The sequence below is a fragment of the Salvelinus fontinalis genome, chromosome 17, assembly GCF_029448725.1.
Source record: "Salvelinus fontinalis isolate EN_2023a chromosome 17, ASM2944872v1, whole genome shotgun sequence".
Classification (NCBI taxonomy): Eukaryota; Metazoa; Chordata; class Actinopteri; order Salmoniformes; family Salmonidae; genus Salvelinus; species Salvelinus fontinalis.
The window spans coordinates 14,756,491-14,783,048 of record NC_074681.1 but is presented as its reverse complement, the minus strand read 5'-3'; the positions used below and the strand labels follow the sequence as shown (position 1 = coordinate 14,783,048).

Here is a 26,558-nt window from a genome sequence, read left to right as displayed (position 1 = left end):
TACCATCAAATCCTGGCTGTATGCTATCAGAAAGTAGGCAACATTAGGATAATGCGAAAACAATGTAGGAAAGGAAAAGTGTGAATGGGGGATAGAGAGACAGCTATATATTTTTTGTGTATCTGTCTTGCATAGCAGAGGTGGTCACCTAAATTCACTGTAGTATCCAAGCCTAGGCTGGTGGTGATAAATTGATACATTGCAGCACTGATGCATTATAAACATAGCCTACAGGACAGACAGAGACAAATGCATGCATTCATTCATTCAAACAACGAACATGGCAGAATGGCAGAACACTTGTCCCGGGGAACACTTGCTATTGGTCGAACCAAAGGTTCAATAGGGGAGACGCTAGCCCAACATGTTCCATTTACACACAGTTGTTCGGAGAAACAGATTGCTAATTATAATGAACAAAATAAAAGTGTTGGTCCCATGTTTCATGAGCTGAAATAAAAGATCCCAGAAATATTCCATTCACACAAAAAGCTTATTTCTCTGTAATGTTGTGCACAAATTTGTTTACATCCCTGTTAGAGTGCATTTAAACAGCATGATGATTACACAGGTGCACCTTGTGCTGGGGACAATGTTGTGGCATTATGTTGTCACACAACATAATGCCATAGATGTCTCAAGTTTTGAAAGAGTGTGCAATTGGCATACTGACTGCCGGAATGTCCAGCAGAGCTGCTGCCAGAGAATTTAATGTTCATTTCTCTACCATAAGCCGCCTCCAACGTCATTTTAGATAATTTGGCAGTATGTCTAACTGGCCTCACATCCGCAGACCATATGAAACCCCGCCAGCCCAGGACCTCCACATCCGGCTTCTTCACCTGCGGGATCGACTGAGACCATGCAACTGTGGGTTTGCAGAACTGAATAATTTATGCACAAAGTGTCAGAAACCGTCTCAGGGAAGCTCATCTGCATGCTCGTTGTCCTCACCAGGGTCTTGACCTGACTGCAGTTTGGCGTCATAAGCGACTTCAGTGGGCAAATGCTCACATTTGATGGCCACTGACACGTTGGAGAAGTGTGCTCTTCACATTATTATATTTTTGTTCAGTGTAGCAGAGGTATGCCTCTGTCTTCGTCTGTTTTCCGTAAAGAAGTGCTGTAACATAGAAATATGGCCATGTGGGAACCCTAACCCTACAAAGGTGTGTAGTAATTTAACTTCATTTATATATACAGTATATATATATTTTTTGCTGATATGAAAGATGTTTCCTTATGTTTCCAAAACCATACCTCAAAAGATGCGTTTTAACGTTCAGAAAGCGCGTCTGGGCTTGTAACAAAACTCCCCCGGCCAGAAGATACTATTGTCAATAGGCGCTAAAGGTAGTTAGCATCTATGAATGAGCTAGGGGAAGCGAATACAAGCAGGATGGAATAAAATATATAGGAAAACTTCCAAAACACCAAACGTAAACCTGGGAAATAACGCACAATCCTTCCCTGTGCCCAATACAAAACTTTAACCCTCTCATAGGAACATAAAAGTACAGTAGGCCTACCTTGCAACATTAGAACATTAGAATGTGTTGCTGCCTTGCTATGTTGTCGTCTTAGGTCTCTCTTTATGTAGTGTTGTGTTGTCTCTCTTGTCGTGATGTGTGTTTTGTCCTATATTTATATGTTATTTATTTATTTTAATCCCAGCACCTGTCCCCGCAGGAGGTCTTTTGCCTTTTGGTAGGTCGTCATTGTCAATAAGAATTTGTTCTTAACTGACTTGCCTAGTTAAATAAAGGTTAAATAAAATAAAAGAACATCCCAGGCTTCATTTTCATCAATATCATGGAAATCATTACATGTGATATAAGAAAATTGCGAATGAAAACATGGGTAATTCACTGGTGAGTTGAGATCAAGGAACAAGGCTTCCGGTCTCGAAGCACAGTTTTGGCTGCTCCTACAGTTTTGCTTCGGTACTGCAGTGTAACTGACGCCTGGCCGAAAAATACAATTTCCATACACGGCCACATAGAGAAGTCAGATTAGAAAAGTCCTTATACGATACCTTAGTCATCACCTTTGTTTTATTCATTACTCACAACCGAAGATATTAACATTTTATATTTATCCAATGTCTGCCATGTTGTTGGATGACGTCGCACTTAGAGCTAGTGCGTATATGATGTCGGTCCATATAAACCGGATGCAATCCAGAAATAGACGGTCCATAAATCGGTGTATGTGAATTTAAGTAGATTACCTTGAAAACACCTGGCGGACATCTTGGAAGCAGTCTCCAGCTCTTATTATACCTCAGTGGTTGAGATCAGTTGTTTTATATGGCTCAGCGCTGCCAGCCAAGCACCATTGAACTTTTATTTTTATCTACAGCAACAGTTTCTGAATGTAACAGGCTGTTGCTGCAATTTCAGGTAAAAACTCAATAAAACTAGCATCAAATATAAGGAAAATGTCTGTACATTTCAGCTGTTTCAAAAACATTGTTCTGCTATTAAGATTTTTTCTGTTGAAGTATTTGGCTTAACAAGACAATTCTGTTCACACTGCCCTGCTTGGAGGAGGGCAACTGTCAGGTGACTGTCGTGCATTACCTCAAGAGGTAGCGGTCGGGACATAACTTGTCTAATTCTCTGGATTTTTTCCCATAGCTCTCGAGAAATACCTTCTAATTTCATCAATGTAAAATGGCCATAATAAAGGACTTGACAGGAGAAAAGGAAAATAAAGTATCTCAGCTTGACTCACTTTAGTGGTTATGTACCCTGATCGCATCATCACAGCTAACATCAACATTTGGGCATCTGGTCAACACCTCACTGCTCATCCCCTCACTAAACTCTAAACCTTTCATGGTCAGTTTGACCAGACCTGTCCTCTTCTGGCCTTCAATTGGTATTTAGACCGGCCTATTTGTTAGGGGGAGGGAAATATTATTAAAACACTTTGTGTTATCAGATGACAGGAGGGAGCAGTGAGAGGTGGAGTTCCATTTCAGGTGACAGGCCTGGGCTGCACTTTTCCCCACACATCAATCACTAACTGCATGTTGCTATTATATCACATAGCTATCAGTATAGGATAGTTCATATTAGTATATTCAGTTGTACTCAGAAGGCAACAAAAATGTATCATGATTGATTTTTACTAAATCTGATCATATAAATCTAAAAGTAATGCTCAAATATCCAGACCACTTTAGAGCACAATTCAACTTGATGAATAAATGCCTTTCGAAAATAGGAAGAAAGAAAGAAAGATAGAAAGAAAGGAAGAAGACACCTCACTGAATAGGACCCCTCCATTGATTCTTTCTTCCCTCATTCAAAAGTCCCAGGCCACCTTGAATTCATTTGAGTGACACATTGACAAATAACGTCCTTAATGTCCTAAGGAAGGAGCCTTACCCCTCTCTACCTCCTCCCCTCTTCACTCCCTTGAGAGGCGATCAGCTGTATCCATCATGCCTCTCTTCCTGACCTCTAGGCACCTCTTCTGCATCAGTGCCGACACACACACATGCACCCCCACTACTCCTGTCCACCCCTAAACCCCTCCTGATTAATAGTATGTAGCCATGTTGCCCCTGGTGACTTGCCTGGCTACCCGTCCACCTCGCTCCGGCCAAACGTCATGCCCACTAATGTTTCTTCTCCACGATCAATCTAGATTTGCTTCCTGCCCGACAACTTTTCAAATCCGAATACATTCATATCGTTCTGATTGGTCACAGAAACCGATAGGTTGGGGCAGAGCCTGCCTACACGAATCATGAATCACATAATTTTGACATCAGCAAAAATGCCTTCTAGGATAGCAGGTTATGAAGCGATATATAGAGCAGTGAAATAAAATACAGGATGAGTTGTCAGGCAACCTGTTGACAGGGTTTACACTTTAAATCCCATTCCCCATAGCTGACCACAGCACAGCCAGGACCCACAGTGGTCACAGTGGCAGCAGGGCTTCTCCTCTCTTCTTTTTGTCTTAATGGAACAATGGTGGCCGAGGGGGCCTTTGTTAGGCCATGACACAAACATAAAACTCACTGATGAGAACAGTGACAGTAAACCCATTCAGGCATAGTGGACACTTCTTAATCGATATTGATCCTGCGGTAGACGGGATATTTTCCTGACAGATGTGCCAGTCAGGACTGAGAGGAGCTGAGTGGAGCTGAGGCTGTCTGCAGGTCTTGATGTGGGTTGAGAGGATAAATATGCGGGTTAATTAGTTACTGTGGGAAGTTAAGATGTGTTCTTGTTTGACAATGTTACTTATTTCCCTCTTTGTTCCTTTTCTAAGATTCTAAAATGTTACATTTAGCCACACACAAAACACATGTGTATGATACAGCAGTTGATACAAAAGCACTGATTGAAACAACATTTCAAAACCTGCATGATTTTGTTATATACATTTTTTATATTAAAACACAATGCAAGACTCAAAATGTACTGTACTCCGCACTTAATAACCACAATGTGGTTTATATTGTAATTTAATCTGCTCTGTCTGTCCAAGACAACTAACCAGGCCATTGTTGAACTCTTAAATCCGGAAATGGATATTCTGAATGTCTAAGTTCAAGTTCCAATGCATCAAAACAGTGAGCAAGAGAGAGAAACAAAGAGGGGGAGAAATAGAGAGAGACGGAGACGGAGACGGAGACGGAGACGGAGACGGAGACGGAGACGGAGACGGAGACGGAGACGGAGACGGAGACAGAGACGGAGACAGAGACAGAGACAGAGACAGAGACAGAGACAGAGAGAGAGAGAGAGAGAGAGAGAGAGAGAGAGAGAGAGAGAGAGAGAGAGAGAGAGAGAGACCAACTGAAGTCATGATCCATAAACTTTCCAAGTAATATGACATACAGTATCTCAGGCTAGAAGGATGGGAGAGAGAGGGAGATACAGAGAGAGACAGAGACAGAGAGAGACAGAGACAGAGACAGAGAATCAGCCCATGCCCCTGCTCTTCTCAGGTAAACATTTACTCTCCCTGAGAGAGAGAAGGGGTAATGAAAGAGATCTGAGAGAGCTGAGAGAGAGAATGAGAGAGAGAGATGGAGGGAGAATGAGAGAGAGAGCTGAGAGAGAGAATGAGAGAGATAGCTGAGAGAGAGAATGAGAGAGAGAGATGGAGGGAGAAAAAGAAAGAGATCTTCCCCTACTGTTCGTACTACAACTATTTGCACATTGTTAAAAACACTGCACAGCTGATAATAGAACATTTGAAACATCCTTATAGTTGAAACCTTCATGAGTGCAGTGTTTACTGTACATTTTGTTGATGTTGTTTTTTGTTTCTAATCAGTTTTGTTTATTGTTTAATTCACTTGCTTTGGCAATGTGTTTCCAATGCCAATAAAGCCCCTTTGAATTGACAGAGAGATAAACCAGAGAGATGGAGTGAGAGAGAGAGAGAGAGAGAGGCCATACTGTTTACAGGCTGTACTGTTTCCTATTACTCACCTCTTGGCCACAGCACAGTAGACTATATGAATCCAGACATTGACCCTTTCTCTCTTAGCTCATTCACCGTCAAGCCACTAACACCTCTGTCTGATCACAGCCAAATGACGTTGTTCCTCAAAGAACAGACAATGGAACAACCACACATTCACAACCCAGTAAGCTGTACAACATCATAAATTCATACAGATGGGCCCAAAACAGCACAGAAGAATACCAGAAAGCAACCAGTAACCAAAATATCCAAACACTCTTACATAACTTTCTGGATACCACATTCACTCACAGTAATGAAGGCATCAATCCAGCAGTAAGTTAATATATATATATATATATATATATATATATATATATATATATATATATATATATATATACACTGCTCAAAAAAATAAAGGGAACACTTAAACAACACAATGTAACTCCAAGTCAATCACACTTCTGTAAAATCAAACTGTCCACTTAGGAAGCAACACTGATTGACAATACATTTCCCATGCTGTTGTGCAAATGGAATAGACAAAAGGTGGAAATTATAGGCAATTAGCCAGACACCCCCAATAAAGGAGTGATTCTGCAGGTGGTGACCACAGACCACTTCTCAGTTCCTATGCTTCCTGGCTGATGTTTTGGTCACTTTTGAATGCTGGCGGTGCTCTCACTCTAGTGGTAGCATGAGACGGAGTCTACAACCCACACAAGTGGCTCAGGTAGTGCAGCTCATTCAGGATGGCACATCAATGCGAGCTGTGGCAAGAAGGTTTGCTGTGTCTGTCAGCGTAGTGTCCAGAGCATGGAGGCGCTACCAGGAGACAGGCCAGTACATCAGGAGACATGGAGGAGGCCGTAGGAGGGCAACAACCCAGCAGCAGGACCGCTACCTCCGCCTTTGAGAAGGAGGAGCACTGCCAGAGCCCTGCAAAATGACCTCCAGCAGGCCACAAATGTGCATGTGTCTGCTCAAACGGTCAGAAACAGACTCCATGAAGGTGGTATGAGGGCCCGACGTCCACAGGTGGGGGTTGTGTTTACAGCCCAACTCCGTGCAGGACGTTTGGCATTTGCCAGAGAACACCAAGATTGGCAAATTCGCCACTGGCGCCCTGTGCTCTTCACAGATGAAAGCAGGTTCACACTGAGCACATGAGCACATGTGACAGACGTGACAGAGTCTGGAGACGCCGTGGAGAACGTTCTGCTGCCTGCAACATCCTCCAGCATGACCGGTTTGGCGGTGGGTCAGTCATGGTGTGGGGTGGCATTTCTTTGTGGGGCCGCACAGCCCTCCATGTGCTCGCCAGAGTCAGCCTGACTGCCATCAGGTACCGAGATGAGATCCTCAGAGCCCTTGTGAGACCATATGCTGACACATGCACATTTGTGGCCTGCTGGAGGTCATTTTGCAGGGCTCTGGCAGTGCTCCACCTGCTCAAAGGCGGAGGTAGCGGTCCTGCTGCTGGGTTGTTGCCCTCCTACGGCCTCCTCCACGTCTCCTGATGTACTGGCCTGTCTCCTGGTAGCGCCTCCATGCTCTGGACACTACGCTGACAGACACAGCAAACCTTCTTGCCACAGCTCGCATTGATGTGCCATCCTGGATGAGTTGCACTACCTGAGCCACTTGTGTGGGTTGTAGACTCCGTCTCATGCTACCACTAGAGTGAGAGCACCGCCAGCATTCAAAAGTGACCAAAACATCAGCCAGGAAGCATAGGAACTGAGAAGTGGTCTGTGGTCACCACCTGCAGAATCACTCCTTTATTGGGGGTGCCTGGCTAATTGCCTATAATTTCCACCTTTTGTCTATTCCATTTGCACAACAGCATGTGAAATTTATTGTCAATCAGTGTTGCTTCCTAAGTGGACAGTTTGATTTCACAGAAGTGTGATTGACTTGGAGTTACATTGTGTTGTTTAAGTGTTCCCTTTATTTTTTTGAGCAGTGTATATTCAGGAAAACGGCAAACGAAGCACAACTGAAATTGATAAAAAAACAAAACAAAAAAGACCACATATGACAACTGGTTTGACGCATATTGTTAAATTATAAGGAAAAAAATTAAAACACTATCAAACCAAAAGCACAGAGACCCAAATAATGGTGAATTATGCCTCAATTACTGTGAGACTTTAAAACTCTATAAACATACACTCAGAACCAAAAAAGCACAGTACGACAGCAAGCAGTTGACACTAACTGAGGAGCCCATAAACATACACAACTTCTGGCAAAATTGGAAAAAACTAAACAAGAAAAATTTGTGATACAAAATAGTGACATATGGACAACCCATTTTAAAACACTCTACAACACTGTTCAAATTGACACAAACGCAGAATAATGCTAAATTCATGAAAAATGTAATGGATTAGAAAAAGCTATAAAGGACAATCAAAATCCATTTGACTCACAAATTACTGACCAGGAGCTCTATAAGAAACTTCAGGCCCTCAAATGTAAAAAAGAATGCAGTCCTGATGGCATAGTAAATGAGATGCTCAAATTCACTAGTGCAAAATGTCAATTAGCTATATTAAAACTGTTTAATTTGATCCTGAGTGTAGGTTATTTTCCTGACATCTGGAATCAAGGACTCATAACCCCAATCTTCAAGAACAGAGACAAATTTGACCCTAACAATTAGAGGAATTTGTCTGAACAGTAACCTGGGGAAGGTGTTCCATAGTATTATAAATGCAAGAGTTCTAAACTTCGTTAATAAGCACAATGTCTTGAGTAAAAGCCAAATTCGGATTTATACCAAAACATCTCACGACCGATCATATTTACACCCTACACACCCTGATAGATAAACATGTCCATCAAAATAATACCAAAATGTACACTTGCTTTATCGACTTCCAAAAAGCATTTGATTCAATTTGGCATACAGGACTGTTCTACAAATTATTGAAAGTGGTGTAGGGTGTAGGGTGTAAAACATATGACATAATTAAACTGGCAATATGTGTAGCATCAAAGTTGGCAAGAAAATTACAGAATTCTTTCGCCAGTGGCGGGGCCTTTGTCAGGGTTGCAATCTGAGCCCTGCACTCTTAAATATTTACATCAACGAATTGGCCACTATTCTAGAAAAATCCTCAGCCTCTGGTGTTAGTCTCCACAAATCAGAGATTAAATGTCTGTTCTTCGCAGATGACCTATGCTTGCTGTCACCCAAGGCAGAGCCTGGACCTGCTAGAGCAGTACTGCCAGACCTGGGCCCTGGCAGTAAACCCCAAAAAGACTAAAATAATGATTTTCCAGAGGAGATCCAGATCTGAGGGAAATAGACCAAAGTTCTCAATTGGTACAAAATATATAGTACTGCACACACTACAATTACTTAGGTTTAAAAATAAGCTCAGCTGGACACATTAATGATGCAGTGAATGAACTGAGAGAGAAAGCACGCAGGGCATTCTACGCCATTAAAAAACGAATTCAAATTGTTATAAACATTTGGCTAAAACTAATTGAATGTGTCATTGAACCAATTGCAGTTCATGGCAGCGAGGTGTGGGGTCCACTTGCAAAACAAGATTTCACCAAATGGGACAAACACCTTGAAACCCTGCATCAAATCAAATCAAATTGTACCAGTCACATGCGCCGAATACAACACCTTACAGTGAAATGCTTACTTACGAGCCCCTAACCAACAGTGCAGTTTCAAAAAATACAGATAAGAATAAGAGATAAAAGTAACAAGTAAATAAAGAGCAGCAGTGAAATAACAATAGCAAGACTATATACAGGGGGGTACCGATACAGAGTCAATGTGCGGGAGCACCGGTTATTTGAGGTAGTATGTACATGTAGGTAGAGTTATTAAAGTGACTATGCATAGATGACAACAGAGAGTAGCAGTGGTGTAAAGAGGAGTGGGGGGGTACACTGCAAATAGTCTGGGTAGCCATTTGACTAGATGTTCAGGAGTGTTATGGCTTGGGGGTAGACGCTGTTTAGAAGCATCTTGGACCTAGACTTGACACTCCGGTATTGCTTGCCGTGCGGTAGCAGAGAGAACAGTCTATGACTAGGGTGGCTGGAGTCTTTGACAATTTTTATGGCCTTCCTTTGACACCGCCTGGTATAGAGGTCCTGGATGGCAGGAAGCTTGGCCCCACTGGGCCGTTCGCACTACCTGTCACGCCCTGGCCATAGAGAGGGTTTTAGTCTCTATTTTGGTTAGGCCAGGGTGTGATTAGGGTGGGCATTCTATGTGTAATATTTATTTGTTTTTGGCCGAGTGTTGTTCCCAATCAGAGGCAGCTGTCTATCGTTGTCTCTGATTACCATACTTAGGCAGCCTTTTCACACCTGTGTTTTGTGGGTAGTTGTTTTCTGTTTTGTGTCTGTACCAGACAGAACTGTTTCGTTTTGTTCTACTTTGTTATTTTGTTTCAGTGTTCAGTTTGAATAAATCATCATGAACATGTACCACTCTGCGATTTGGTCCTCTTCTTCAGACGAGCGTTACAGAACTACCCACCACCAAAGGACCAAGCAGCGTGGCCAGGAGGAGCAGGGTTCCTGGGCCCGGGAGAAGAGAGAGTGGAGGACATATTGGACATGGGAGCAGGTTATGGCAGGTGACAAGACCCTGCCATGGAAAAAGGCAGAAGTAGTGAGGGAGGAACGACAACGATACCAGGAGTCACGGCAACGAAGCAGTCATGAGAGGCAGCCCCCCAATTTTTTTGGGGGGGAGGCACACGAGGAGATTGGCTGAGTCAGGTTGGAGACGTGAGCCAACTCCTCGTGCTTACCGTGGGGAGCGTGGTACTGGTCAGGCATCGTGTCATGCGGTGGAGCGCATGGTGTCTCCAGTGCGCGTTCACAGCCCGGTGCGCTGTATCCCAGCTCCCCGCATCAGCCAGGCTAGAGTGGGCATCCAGCCAGGACGGATGGTGCCGGCTCAACGCATCTGGCCGCCAGTGCGTCTCTACGGCCCAGGATATCCTGCGCCGTCTCTGCGCACTGTGTCTCCGGTGCGCCTGCACAGCCCAGTGCGTCCTGTGCTAGCGCCCCGTATTTGCCAGGCAAAAGTAACCATCCAGCCAGGACGGGTTGTGCCAGCTCTACACTTGAGACCTCCAGTGCGCCTCCACGGCCCAGTGTATCCGGTGCCTGCCCCACCCCTCTAGTGTGTCTCTCCAGCCCGGTGAGTCCTGTGCCTGCTTCACGGACCAGGCTTCCTGTGTGTCTCCCCAGCCTGGTGAGTCCTGTGCCTGCTCCAAGGACCAGGCCTCCTGTGTGTCGCCCCAGCCTGGTGAGTCCTGTGCCTGCTGCACGAATGAAGCCTCCAGTGATGATCCATGGCACGAAGCATCCAGTGATGATCCATGGCACGAAGCCTCCAGTGATGATCCATGGCACGAAGCCTCCAGTGATGATCCATGGCACGAAGCCTCCAGTAATGATCCATGGCACGAAGCCTCCAGTGAGGATCCATGGCACGAAGCCTCCAGTGATGATTCATGGCACGAAGCCTCCAGTGATGGTCCATGGTCCGGAGCCTGCAACGAGGGTCCCCAACCCGGGGCCTGCAATGAGGGTCCCCAGTCCAAGGCCTGCAGCGAGGGTCCCCCGCTGCCGTGAATAGATGCCCACCCGGACCCTCCCCTTTGGAGTCAGGTTTTGCGGCCGGAGTCCGCACCTTTGGGGGGGGTACTGTCACGCCCTGGCCATAGAGAGGGTTTTAGTCTCTATTTTGGTTAGGCCAGGGTGTTAGGGTGGGCATTCTATGTGTTATATTTCTTTGTTTTTGGCCGAGTGTTGTTCCCAATCAGAGGCAGCTGTCTATCGTTGTCTCTGATTGGGAATCATACTTAGGCAGCCTTTTCCCACCTGTGTTTTGTGGGTAGTTGTTTTCTGTTTTGTGTCTGTACCAGACAGAACTGTTTCGTTTTGTTCTACTTTGTTATTTTTTTTCAGTGTTCAGTTTGAATAAATCATCATGAACACGTACCACGCTGCGCTTTGGTCCTCTTCTTCAGACGAGCGTAACACTACCCTCTGTAGAGCCTTGTGGTCGGAGGCCGAGCAGTTGCCATACCAGGCAGTGATGCAACCAGTCAGCATGCGGAGTTCTGTAAGATTATCCTACATGTCCAGAGGAAAACTACAAACAATGCATGCAGGTCAGAATTAGGCCAATATCCACTAATAATAAAAACACAAAAACATAGCAATTGAATTTTGGAAACATCTAAAATACAGTGACCCCCTCTCATATCACCACCAAGCCCTGCAATGCCAAGAGCTGAGAAAATAAAAGAATCCCCTCATCCAGCTGGTCCTGGGGCTGAGTTCACAAACATGTTCTACTAACACACTGAAGCCTCAGGACCACAACAGCCAATCAATCAGAATTAACCAAATTACAACACAGTGAAAAACAAAACTACATTGCTTATTGGAAAACACAAGCACAAAGCAAAATGCAGTGCTATCTGGCCCTACATCGCCAGTGCACCGTGGTTAACTATTTGACCATGGTTACTAATCAAAACCTGAGAAAAACCTTGACAAAGTACAGGCTCAGTGAGCACAGCCTTGCCATTGAGAAGGGTAGACACAGGAAAACCTGGCTCCCTGTAGAGGAAAGGCTGTGCAACCACTGCACCACAACCTGAGACAGAGCTGAATTTCCTGATAAAATGTCAAAAAATAAAACAATTAGAGAGTGTCATTTCCCCAAATTTGAAACTCTTATTCAAGGTTTCAAATAGCTCTCTGATGAGAATAGGCTACCAGTCCTGTTGGGGGAGGACACAGAGAGCTGTTGGTTGGCAGCGCACTACATTGCTGCCTGCCATAAGATGAGGGACAGTGTCTGACAGACCAACCAACCTGCACATGTCCTCTATATTGTTATTGTTCAATGGTTATTTTGACCCTTGGTTATTGTTGTTACTGTTGTCCCGTTGACAATATTGATTATTATTATTTTTATGTTGTAAATATCCAAAGTAAGCTTTGGCAATATGTACATTGTTACGTCATGCCAATAAAGCGAACTGAAAAAATTGAGAGAGACAAACACCATTGTAAATACAACCTATATTTATCTGTTTATTTATTTTCTCTTTCATACCTCAACTATTTGCACATTTTTACAACATTGCCAATAATGCCATTTGAAATGTCTATAAATGTCTATTAAGACTTTTGTGACTGTATTGTTTACTGTTCATTTCTGATTGTTTATTTCCCTTTTGTTTCTTGTCTATTTTACTTTCTTTTGCAATGTAAACATATGTTTCCCATGCCAATAAAGCCCCTTTGAATTGAAACTGAATTGAGAGGGCTGAGAGAGATAAAGAGCGGCTGACTGACTGGGTTCTGGTGACTGGTCACTGTGGTCTTGGACTGGTGACTGGTCACTGTGGCCCTCTCTCCCCTCATCTCCTTTCCTCTCCAATCCTCTCCTCTCCTGTCCCACACACACACCGCCTTGCCTTGGCAGGCCTGACGCTGTCATGACCTTAGGCTTCAGTACACATTGTTTGTGTGGGGAGGCATGGTGAAATGCTGTGGAAACAACAATGATTCAACCAATGTGTACTAGAGGTCGAGCGATTAATCGGGGCCGATTTCAAGTTTTCATAACAATCGGAAATCTGTATTTTTGGGCACCGATTTGCACATTTCTTTTTTTTTCACCTTTATTTAATCTTTATTTAACTAGGCAAGTCAGTTAAGAACACATTCTTATTTTCAATGACGGCCCAGGAACCCCTAAACGAGGCAGAACGACAGATTTTTAACCTTGTCAGCTCGGGGGATCCAATCTTGCATTGATTACATTGCACTCCACGAGGAGCCTGCCTGTTAGCGAATGCAGTAAGCTAAGGTAAGTTGCTAGCATTAAACTTATCTTATAAAAAACAATCAATCAATGACTGTCATTGCTCCAATGTGTACTTAACCATAAACATCAATGCCTTTCTTAAAATCAATACACAAGTATATATTTTTAAACCTGCATATTAAGCTAAAAGAAATCCAGGTTAGCAGGCAATATTAACCAGGTGAAATTGTGCCATTTCTGCTGCGTTCATTGCACGCTGAGTCAGGGTATATGCAACAGTTTGGGCCGCCTGGCTCTTTGCGAACTAATTTGCCAGAATTTTACGTAATTATGACAACACTGAAGGTTGTGCAATGTAACAGGAATATTTAGACTAATGGATGCCACCCGTTTGTCACTTCCTGACCATAGTTCTTATGTGTTTTGCTTGTTTAGTGTTGGTCAGGACGTGAGCTGGGTGGGAATTCTATGTTGTGTGTCTAGTTTGTCTGTTTCTGTGTCCAGCCTAATATGGTTCTCAATCAGAGGCAGCTGTCAATCGTTGTCCCTGATTGAGAATCATATACAGGTGGCTTGTTTTGTGTTGGGGATTGTGGGTGGTTGTTTCCTGTCTCTGTGTTTGTGGTCTGCACCAGATAGGTCTGTATCGGTTTGCCACTTTTGTTATTTTGTATTTGTTTGGTGTTCACGTAGTTGTTGTTAATTAAACATGTTGAGCACTGGCTACGCTGCGTGTTGGTCCGATCCCTGTTTCACCCCCTCTTCTAGTGAAGAGAGGGAAGGCCGCCGTTACACCGTTAGATAAAATACGGAACGGAATAAACGTTTTGTTTTCGAGGTGGTAGTTTCCGGATTAGTCAAAGGTATATGGTTTAGAGAGAAATAGTCGACACGTTATAATTCCTGTAATAACTTGTGGCTGAACTTGAAAGGGGTTCCTTCGTTATTTTACCATTCATGTCTTCCATAGAGAATGTCTTGATCTACTTCAAATAAGGTCTGTGTTTCGTGCAGGCTTAAACCGCCTCGACGTTTTGATAACCGTGTAAATCTCACTAGGATAAGGTAACGTTTGTCAACATATTTTCATTAATCCACTCTACAATTTTTTTTATCTTCGCTTATATTTAGCCAATATTGATCGGACTTACCTTGTCCTATGGATATCTACACAGTTATAAAATTGGCAAGGTGATGTAAGCCTACACAAAACACAGACCTTATTTTAAGTGAATCTAAAAAATATCCTATGGAATAAATGAAGGAACCGCTTTTCAGATTTTGCTAGAAGGTGTCATGGGAATTACGACTCGCACTTTGGTTGTCAATACTTACCATGCCCATTATTAAAATAGGATTTCCTGCATATAGAAATTAAAGTTTTTGTTTTCAACATTCATCACAGGTAACTTAAACTCTATTTTTATTCAAACAGTTGAGAGTATTTTTCTCCTAAGCAGACTCTTCAGTATCATTGTCACTTCAGAGCTGCGTGCGTGTGTGTATTTATGTTTTATATTAAGTTAAAATAAAAGTGTTCATTATTCATTCAGTATTGTTGCAATTGTCATTATTACAAAAATGTGTGTGTGTGTGTATGATATATATATTTTTTTAAATAAATCGGCCGATTAATCGGTATCGGCTTTTTTGTCTTCCAATAATCGGTATTGGTATCGGCATTGAAAAATCATAATCGGTCGACCTCTAATGTGTACCCAGTGGGACTGTGCTTTATAATAAGGAAACTGGAAGCATCATTACATTTTTCTGGCTGTGGGATTGGCATCTCTACACAGACAGGATGAACACATACAGTAGACTCTTTAAAGTAGAGACAGTTCGGACGCTGTGTTTCTAAGCAGCACAGAGTGATTCAGGAGATTCACCGGCAATGACTCATCCTTCATTCATTACCCTGCATTCAACATTGTGTGACTTCTAATAGAACCTGATTCTGGAGGCTCATGACCTCACATCACCCACCAGGTCAGTCCAACATAGTTAATTAATACACAGTATAACAAGCATGGATGGATGTACATAACCTACTTAGATGTGTCTTTTCTGTGGAAAATGACAACTTCAAAAAACATACTACCAAACAAAATAACAGGATTCCTAGTCATCCTTCACCTTGGCACACATACCGGAAGGCTGATGGAAACCTCTTGCGTAGTTCTTGGCAACAGGCTTCCTGACAAATTACTCCGGCGGCATGTCCAGATAAGTTCCATTCATTTCTACTGGAGGAGAATCTCAACTTTGATTTGAACTAGGAAGGGGGGGGGGGGGGGGGTCCTCTGAAAGCAGCTGAAGGGGACAAGGAAGGGGAGGAACGGGGTGTGAGATAGGGATTTCAGTGACAAGGGATAAGGTGCTGTCCTCCACCTCAGGCCCTGAGATAACAAGTAGGACAACAAGAAGTGACATCCATCACTGCCATCAATCACCCCGATCCACGTACACAGTCAAATGGGGTACGTCTGTAAAAACAATGTTTACTAGTCCCTCATGGGAATCAAATACACAACACCACACAATCGAACATTGTGCAAGTGCCATGCTCTACCAACTGAGCTACAGATGACTTGGCACCAGGGCGTGAAGTGGGCTTGAACCCAGACCCAGCACAACAACTTCATGGCCAGAGACATTAGGAGCAGGAGGGATCTGACTCATTGCTAAGACTAGTTGACAAGAACAGTTGAAATGTATGTTTACTATGGTCTCAGTCTCTTTATGACAAAGATAGCTGCAGCCCTTAAGCAATCATGGATTTTCAAGAAACAGGCCCGCATGTGTCTTTGGTGAGAAACACCATATGCTCAAATGTGAAGGAGTTCTGTTCTATTACGGAGAGACGAGAGTCAAGTTCAATACAAAGTTGAATCTTTTTTTTGAATCCCACTCATGAAGGCCCACTTGTCAGTCATTAGATTAAACGTGGATTAGGGAAAAAGTCAATTAGGAGAAACAGGCTATGAACCCTTCTTTTTCAGGTTATACGGTTACTCTTTGTGCTTTGACATTTACATGACTTTTACACTGTCCAGTTTCTAAATATAAGAATTGCTGTCAACAACATAACATGTTGTGAATAATTTCCTGGTACAGCTGATCTGGGAGGGCTTTGTTTTAGGGAGGAAAGAAACCCCACCTCCAGCGGAGGGCTCAATGCCCAGAAATGGAAAAGTTCAGCGACCTTTGACATTTTCATTCAGAGGGAGGAGGGGCCAGGGCATTTGTTAGATTGGCTTTAATGATCCAATTGTGCAACTGTGTCATACTCTCTTATACAATATATAGAGTCAATTTGACCCTTCGCTCTCCCTCCCTCCCTCCTTCCCTCCCCCCTCTCCCCGAAACATCTCACCCATAGTTTTCCAGCTGTTTTTTTTCTTTCCCAATCACTCCCACGTGTTTTTAGCCTCTTCTCCTCCCTCACTTCCCCCCTCTAACACCACCTTCCCCCTCCAAACAATCCCTTCCTTCCTCCCTCCCTTATCTGTTATCTCCCTTTGCTTTCATGCTGCAATTTGTAGGTGGGGCTAAGCCACTAATAAGGCAAAATGTACTTAAATGTAAACTCAGCGATATGACATAGATGCAGAAAGTAAACAGCATAATTGGTCAATTTCCACGACAACTAATAGCATTGAAGCGCGAGGCTCAACTTCTCAGCTGTTTTGGTGCCTTAGCTAGCGTGAAGCGAACCCGTGCACATGAGCAGATACTGTGTGTGAGAACGAAGTCTTGCCTCTCGCTCATCTCAATATCTGATTCTACTTAAGAAGCATACTGTAGCAAGTCAATGGTTATTTTTTTTAATACAAAATATGTAAATTCTAGGACCCCATAGAGAGCACTATGTTATTTCTTAGCCTAATTATTAAGAAATAAGAAAATAATTAAATTACACAAAATGATCATGCCTCTTGGCCAACTGTAAGCATGAAAGCTAAAGCTGTAATTTACAGCAATAAACCAAATGTAGGTAAGACTGTCACGACTTCCGCCGAAGTCGGCCCTTCTCCCTGTTCCGGTGGTGTTCGGCGGTCGACGTCGCCGGCTTTCTAGTCGCCATCGATCCACTTTTCAGTTTCGTTTTGTTTTGTCTGTATTATCCACACCTGTTTTCAATTCCCCCATCATGTTCCCTATTTAACCCTCTTGCTTTCATTTCTGTTTTGTCGGTGATTGTTTATTACGTTAGTGGTTGTTGTTAGTTCTGTTTTTTCCCTTTGTGGATTTTTTGCTGTCTTTTGAGTAAACGTTTTATGTTTCGCTCAAACACCTGTGTCCTGCATTTGACTCTGTTCCTTCGCTGCACACAACCCTGACATAAGACTTCACAGAGAGAAACAAACACATGTAGGTAAGACTTCACAGAGAGAAACAAACAAATGTACTTATTCTGATTTTCAGCACATCTGGTTATTATAAAGACTATCAGTAGCTAGGTTTCCATTCAATTGGCGACAGATCAGATTTTCATGTGAATATTCTAAAATCCGCGAAAGGAAAATATGCTATTTTTCTCACCCGTTGTGAGTTTCCACCAAACTGACTTGTTGCAGATAAATAAAATCAGTGAGTGATGAGGTAGTGCACACAAAATAAACTGTTTCGGTTAAGTTTCCATGTACTGAACAAACATCTAAAAGTTAAATGTGTTTCCATTGCATGTTGAACTCTACTGATAGTTTTGCCACATCTGTTGCGTTAAATAGAAAATGTTCCTACTCTGGTTTTGGCACATGCGCTCTAGCCAACAGCTTGCAGACAGCTTGCAGGCTAGTCTACATGATGACATTATTATGGATAGGAGCAATAATCTGTTTTTTTTGTAGTCAAGCATCGATCATCATGTCACCAGAATAAGACACTCGATATTTATTGGAAAGGAGAATCAAGATCACTGTGCACTTTTACCACAAAATGAATCTGTAGCATAATAAACTGCATGGTTTCCGGAATCGTAGTGGGAGAACCACACACACTATCATCGCGTGACTCCAAGTTTACTTCGAAAGGATGGTTATTATATCAATATTTGCACATAAAGGCGTTTCCACCGCCATTTCTCGCATAATACATTTTACAGACACAAAAATACCCACCATGTCGAACTAAATAAATATCTGTCGGCATTTAAAAAATTGTATCGAAACGTCCTGTTTCCATCACAGCTGTCTGTCTTTTTATATATACGGCATGAATTTCCTTGCAGAAAAACGGTGGATGGAAACGTGGTTAGTGTCAATGTTTTTCTTTCTATCTTTTTTACACAGGGTTGACAATGAAGATGGGTTCTTGGCATTCTTGAACCCCAATAAAAATGACAGGTTAAAAGTTTACAAGCACCCATGCAGGAAGATGGCTGGGCCAGAAGAGTGACAGCTGGAAGAGGATATCTACAAACAACTCCAGTGCTATTAGTTCTCAGATGACTTGTAGCAGGGCTCAAAGGTTAACTAGACACCTGTCTGACCTAACTCCAGTGCTATTAGTTCTCAGATGACTTGTAGCAGGGCTCAAAGGTTAACTAGACACCTGTCTGACCTAACTCCAGTGCTATTAGTTCTCAGATGACTTGTAGCAGGGCTCAAAGGTTAACTAGACACCTGTCTGACCTAACTCCAGGTCCACTGACCTTACTTGTGCAAGTATGCTCGAGACCTCTCAACTTTAACATTTCATTGAATATTGTTGTCTCTTGGTTGACGCCCTGGAGATCGAAGTCTAATATTAATCAGAATGATGGTAGTGACATCTATGTGAAATATCTAACTCTTGATCTCTAGTGCTTGTTTTAAGGAATCCCCAAGAAGCGAACATGTATATTACAGTGTAATTACGAAAATAAAGTGCAACCTAAAAATCCATACAGAAACCACTCACTAATTTGGAGGTAGAAGCATATTTTTTATTTTTTTTTCTCGAGAATCCACGGCACTGTGGAATTAAACAGTACCATTTGCCAAACATTTATTCAAAATGTCATGTCGTGGCAATTTGATCAATGATGGTGTTTGTTTTGGAGATCATCTGTTTTCCGAGTCATCAGTTCTAAGTCAGAAGGTGTTAAGACAAAGACAAGGATTTCTCCCTGGCAGCTAACTGGATTTTGTCTCTCTTACTACCATAGTCATCATCAGATAAGCCCTTCATGGCCTTCAGCTCATCTTTATGGATAAGGATTATAAAGAGATTGAATCTGTTGGCTTTAAAAAAATAAAAAAACAGCAACCATCAATCTCAATATGTTTTGGTCTCATTACTTCTTTCAATATTTCAACAATGGAATGCAATCTAAAACAATAGAGAGAAGAATTCTCAATATATAATCAGCATGGGCAGTTCATGTGGAACACTACTTAATCTTATCATGATTGTTAATTGCCAAACGGTATCCATTTTTCTCTCTCTGTCTCATTACCCTTGTGAGTTCATTCCAATTCACCCTTCGCAAACTGATATATTCCTGGTGCTGCCAAGAGCAACAGTGAGTGGATAACAAAACCTCTGCATTCTTGACATTATTGGTAATCAATTGTTACGGATGTCTTTTTCTGTTATGACGCAGACTGCAGAGTTGACCCACCCCATTACACAGTGGTTTGTCATATAACAGATAATGACAGACGGGGGTGGAAGATAGCCTTGTGTTTAGAGCTTTGGGTCAATAACTGAAAGGTTGCTACTTTGAATTATTGAGCCGACAAGGTGACAAATCTGGCCATGTGCCCTTGAGCAAAGCACTTGAACCAAGTTGTTTTGGATTAGAGTGTCTGTTAAATTATGTATTGTGATGAAAATATAATAATACTACCTAAAATTCAATACAAGGCTTTAGAACAATACTGTTTATAAGTGGCTGATACAAAAGGGCAGAGAAGACATTAACAGTAGGCTAGAGATGAAACCAGGGAGACTCAAAAGTTGCTTATCAAGCTGTTACCCTGGTAACAACTGCCTAAAATAAGCATTGAGTGATCTCAAGAAATGTCAGGTGGCTTTCAACTAAACCTTTCTCCCTCCCTGCAGGTTTTGGTAGCTGAAAAACAAAAGATCCTGAAAGACAGACCATGGATCGTGAAGGAGAAGAGTCTAATCTTATTGTGACGACTCACTCAAAGTATTCAAATCGTACCTGAATCAATACAGCACATTATTGTGTTTCTCTGTTCTTATAAACTAAAGGATTGCTCCCGAGTGATAGAGGCGTCACTACAGACCTTAGTTCGATCCCGGGCTGTATCACAATTGGCCGTGATCGGGAGTCCCTTAGGGCGGCGCACAATTGGCCCAGCGTCATCCGGGTTAGGGGAGGGTTTGGCCGGGGTAGGCCGTCATTGTAAATAAGAATTTGTTCTTAACTGACTTGCCTAGTTAAATAAATGAAAATAACATAAGAGCTGAATCCTTATTTGAGATAGAGCACTGATGACACGGAACTCTTGCAAGTTTCTTGAATATCTCATCAATGCAAAATTTAGGCTGCCTTCAAGCTACTTCCATGTTCCTCAAATTGGGATTGCCTTTAAAGCAGTTAACCGCTGGTGATTTCATAATAAAGCTGCACCATTTAGGAAAGAAAAAAGAGAACCACAAACACAAGAGTTAAAAGAGAAAGAGAGTGAGAGAAAAGAGAAAAGAGAGAGAAACCTGTCTGCCATTGAGGAGGCTATTCTTATCTCCCTCAGATTAACTTTACATTGGTCCCTGGGAACAATGTCAGCCTGTGAGGAAGCCAGACCAGGCCAGGGCCAGCACCCCGAGGGCCAAATGGTCAGCTCAGAGCTCTGCTCGGGGCCCCTTACTCTGCCGGAAAGCCCATTGCCCTCACTGACATGGCCGCACGTGCTCAGTCCTAAGCCACCCAGAGTTCATCATCATACACATCCGCCGATGACGCCAAGTGAATGTCATCAAAACTAGTATGCTACAAGGAACTGCAGGCCCAGATGAAATGCAAAGGCAACTGATCATGTGACCTTGCTTTATCACAATCACAACAACATAGTGAGGATATTAATAAGACTTATTAGGGTAATCATTTATTAAGATACAATGCATGGGAATATGAAAAACTGATGTTGGTTGCTGAGAACATATGGCTGACGAGACTTCACAACCATACCTGACTCAGTATTGTCTACTAAATAGTCCAAGGCTGTAGTCACACGTAAAATACAAAGCAGTTTGATGACTGACAACAACCTAATATTAGCTAGCAGTCCCAATTTGTGATTAGGTACTTTCTATTTCATTTTCAAATGCTGGTCCTTTTAGGACAGTTTGTCAAAAAGAAAGGTATTTGTCCAACCATAAATTGGGAGGAGGAGGAGGAGGAGGAGGAGGAGGGAGGGATAAATGGGCAGTGATAAAGCCTCTCTTGAAAAAGCCAAACCTTGTCCCGGAAAATATAAAAAACTATCGGCCTATATCGAATCTTCCATTCCTCTCAAAAATGTTTGAAAAAGCTGTTGCGCAGCAACTCACTGCCTTTCTGAAGACAAACAATGTATACGAAATGCTTCAGTCTGGTTTTAGACCCCATCATAGCACTGAGACTGCACTTGTGAAGGTGGTAAATGACCTTTTAATGGCGTCAGACCGAGGCTCTGCATCTGTCCTCATGCTACTAGACCTTAGTGCTGCCTTTGACACCATCGATCACCACATTCTTTTGGAGAGACTGGAAACCCAAATTGGTCTACACGGACAAGTTCTGGCCTGGTTTAGATCTTACCTGTCGGAAAGATATCAGTTTGTCTCTGTGAATGGTCTGTCCTCTGACAAATCAACTGTACATTTCGGTGTTCCTCAAGGTTCCGTTTTAGGACCACTATTGTTTTCACTATATATTTTACCTTTTGGGGATGTTATTCGAAAACATAATGTTAACTTTCACTGCTATGCGGATGACACACAGCTGTACATTTCAATGAAACATGGTGAAGCCCCAAAATTGCCCTCGCTAGAAGCCTGTGTTTCAGACATAAGGAAGTGGATGGCTGAAAACTTTCTACTTTTAAACTCGGACAAAACAGAGATGCTTGTTCTAGGTCCCAAGAAACAAAGAGATCTTCTGTTAAATCTGACAATTCATCTTGATGGTTGTAAAGTCGTCTCAAATAAAACTGTGAAGGACCTCGGCGTTACTCTTGACCCTGATCTCTCTTTTGACGAACATATCAAGACTGTTTCAAGGACAGCTTTTTTCCATCTACGTAACATTGCAAAAATCAGAAATTTTCTGTCCAAAAATGATGCAGAAAAATTAATCCATGCATTTGTTACTTCTAGGTTAGACTACTGCAATGCTCTACTTTCCGGCTACCCGGATAAAGCACTAAATAAACTTCAGTTAGTGCTAAATACGGCTGCTAGAATCCTGACTAGAACCAAGAAATTTGATCATATTACTCCAGTGCTAGCTTCCCTACACTGGCTTCCTGTTAAGGCAAGGGCTGATTTCAAGGTTTTACTGTTAACCTATAAAGCGTTACATGGGCTTGCTCCTACCTATCTTTCCGAGTTGGTCCTGCCGTACATACCAATACATACGCTACGGTCACAAGACGCAGGCCTCCTAATTGTCCCTAAAATTTCTAAGCAAACAGCGGGAGGCAGGGCTTTCTCCTATAGATCTCCATTTTTATGGAACAGTCTGCCTACCCATGTGAGAGACGCAGACTCGGTCTCAACCTTTAAGTCTTTACTGAAGACTTATCTCTTCAGTAGGTCATATGATTGAGTGTAGTCTGGCCCAGGAGTGTGAAGGTGAACGGAAAGGCTGGAGCAACGAACCGCCCTTGCTGTCTCTGCCGGGCCGGTTCCCCTCTCTTCACTGGGATTCTCTGCCTCTAACCCTGTTACTGGGGCTGAGTCACTGGCTTGCTGGTGCTCTTTCATGCCGTCCCTAGGAGGGGTGCGTCACTTGAGTGGGTTGAGTTACTGACGTGAACTTCCTGTCTGGGTTGGCGCCCCCCCTTGGTTGTGCTGTGGTGGAGACCTTTGTGGGCTATACTCGGCCTTGTCTCAGGATTGTAAGTTGGTGGCTGAGGATATCCCTCTAGTGGTGTGGGGGCTGTGCTTTGGCAGAGTGGGTGGGGTCTTATCCAGTGTCCTGTGTGAATTTAAGTATGCTCTCTCTAATTCTCTCGTTCTCTCTTTCTCTCTGAGAACCTGAGCCCTAGGACCATACGTCAGGACTACCGGGCATGCTGACACCTTGCTGTCCCCAGTCCGCCCGGCCTTGCTGCTATTCCAGTTTCAACTGTTCTGCCTGAGGTTACGAAACCCCTACCTGTCCCAGACCTGCTGTTTTCAACTCTTAATGATCGGCTATGAAAAGCCAACTGAGATTTATTCCTGATTATTATTTGACCATGCTTGTCATTTATGAACATTTTGAAAATGTTGGCTCTCTCTAATTTTCTCCTTCTCTCTTTCTTTCTCTCGGAGGACCTGAGCCCTGGGACCATACGTCGGGACTACCGGCCGTGGTGACTCCTTGCTGCCCTCAGTCCGCCTGGCCTTGCTGCTATTCCAGTTTCAACTCTTCTGCCTGCGGTTATGGAACCCCTACCTGTCCCAGACCTGCTGTTTTCAACTCTTAATGATCGGCTATGAAAAGCCAACTGAGATTTATTCCTGATTATTATTTGACCATGCTTGTCATTTATGAACATTTTGAAAATCTTGGCTCTCTCTAATTTTCTCCTTCTCTCTTTCTTTCTCTCGGAGGACCTGGGCCCTAGGACCATGCGTCGGGACTGCCGCCCGTGGTGACTCCTTGCTGTCCCCAGTCCGCCTGGCCTTGCTGCTATTCCAGTTTCAGCTGTTCTGCCTGCGGTTATGGAACCGCCACCTGTCCCAGACCTGTTGTTTTTCAACTCTTAATGATCAGCTATGAAAAGCCAACTGAAAATTATTCATGATTATTATTTGACCATGCTTGTCACTTATGAACATTTTTGAACATCTTGGCATAGTTCTGTTATAATCTCCACCCGGCACAGCCAGAAGAGGACTGGCCACCCCTCATAGCCTGGTTCCTCTCTAGGTTTCTTCCTAGGTTTTGGCCTTTCTAGGGAGTTTTTCCTAGCCACCGTGCTTCTTCACCTGCATTACTAGCTGTTTGGGGTTTTAGGCTGGGTTTCTGTACAGCACTTCGAGATATTAGCTGATGTACGAAGGGCTATATAAAATAAAATTGATTGATTGATTGAGGTATTGTGGAGACAGGAGGAAATGAGTTAACCGCTAGGACATGAAACATAGGGGACAGTACAGTAGATAAGGATGGACAGACAGATTTGTAAAGACAGTAATTACAGTATCAGCTCACTGACACCACATCTCCTGGTCACTCCCATCTGATGTCTCCTCTCATTGCCCATCCAAACATACAACAAGATAAAGAAAAGGCAGCTTATTGGCCAATATTTCTATAAAGGTTCTTAGAGTAAGAGACAGAGAAAAAATACAATGTGGCATCATGGTATATTCTATCTGAGCAAATATATATTAGACAGAACATATTTGTTATTTCAATCTAATGCAATATAGAGTTAGATGAATTTTAAACAGTCTCTCTGTCTCAACTTGCCCCATCACCTGCAACATGCGGTGTTCGATGGAAAGGAGAAAATATCAAATTCCATGTATAGCCAGCTATAAAACACATACATACAGTCATTGAAAAAAGACTTACCAATTTGCGATTTCAGATGAGTGAATGTTTAAATGTCCATCACGCACGCACAGAATCATTCATTTATCTTAATGCGCTCTCTCTGAATCTCTCTACACTGCGCTGGTAGCTCCTGCTAGTCCTCTGAGCCACAGTAGAAGACAGGGAGCCCTCCAAGTGACGTCAAAGAATTACTGCATGTAGCGTTTGGCTTTAGTGGGGAAATTGCTTGTAGTTCTTGTAATGAACAGTGCATATAATACAAACAAAGGGTTCAGAACGTGCAAAACTGACGCTCAGTCATTGTAGGCTATGCCTCAAATGCGCGCAGGAGAAGCAGTCCAGTTCAGTGAAAAAAATGGTTTCGCATTTTCAGAACAAGATCGTGGTTCCTCATAATTAATGATTTTTAAAGACACACATTTATATTGATATTTTCCAAACCAAAATGTTACTGTTTTCAACAAACAAAGTAGTTGACTATAGTTTATCTCTAAGTCTTCCTCTTCATCGTTTTTCATTTTAATTCGATTTACATTCTACACAATTAAATGTTGGTTAAGTTTGATTTATTTAATGTTCAACACTTAGGCTATAAATTGCATCATCGCATAGGCCTACATAAGTAGGACACACAAACTATATTTACTGTAAAGCATACAAAATAAAAGCTTATTAGACTTCAAAATGTAGAAATTATAGGCCCACACCATCGAAACTACAACCACATAAAATGCCTATCTTTTGGCTACATGTTTCATGCATGCACGCACGCACATGTTTTTAATTTCGTGGTTACATATAGATCTAGATGCGTTTTCACATTTTCAAACAGGTTTAAAACAATTGTTCCAACGGTCATTGTGATACAAGTTGTTAATCAGCTCCTTCCATGGGGTTTGACTAAAGGTTTGAGAACAGCTCCCTCTGTCGGGAAAAAGCTCGGTTGCATAGTCCTACTCAAATGCAGGGTGGTAGAGCGTTAAAATCGTTAGGCCAGTAACCCGAAAGCTTGTCACTGATGATTTGCCTTTGTAGGTGAATCGCTGTAATACTTCAAAGGAGTTTTAATTTATATTTCCACAAATAATAATTCCAATAGGCCTATACAGCCATACTATTTAGGCTATAAACTGCAGGGTGTGCCTGAAAAACACAACACGTCTAGGCTATAGCTTATAAATAAATAAAAAGTTAAATATCCAACCAATTTTTCCTTTCAATGAAGAGTTGATGTAAAAAAATATATACTATGTAAAAAAATATAAAAAAATACACATAACTACAAAAAACAAATACTTACTGATATGCTCTAGAGCTTTGGCGAATACTAAGTATTTTTTAAACCTTTGGGCTTGATGTGTCAAGGTGTAGTTTATATATGCATAATATATTAACAGAATTACTGTTTAACCTCAATTAGCTATGAAATCCCTAATTTGAATGCCACTGCTCTGCCATTTCCCCTACATTTCCCCCATGTGGGCCAATCCCCTAGCAATTCGTGTTCTAGCCAATGAGCTTCAGCCCCTCACCATTTGAGTGACAGCTAGCAAGATCAAATCA

The 26,558-nt window shown here is 42.5% G+C and overlaps 1 protein-coding gene and 1 long non-coding RNA gene across 2 annotated transcripts in view; one reads left to right on the top strand and one right to left on the bottom strand.

Moving 5' to 3' along the window:
• Positions 1 to 26,247, bottom strand: part of LOC129813758 (GREB1-like protein) — a 92,042-nt gene extending 65,795 nt beyond the window's left edge. The window contains exon 1 of the mRNA XM_055866259.1: positions 25,014 to 26,247. The gene's annotated coding sequence lies outside the window, so the exon portion shown is untranslated. The remainder of the gene's footprint in view (positions 1 to 25,013) is intronic.
• LOC129813759 (uncharacterized) lies at positions 12,984 to 24,521 on the top strand. The gene is made up of 2 exons (XR_008753193.1): positions 12,984 to 13,327; positions 23,480 to 24,521. It is a non-coding gene; the product is annotated as an uncharacterized LOC129813759 (long non-coding RNA).
• Positions 26,248 to 26,558: the final 311 nt, after the last annotated feature.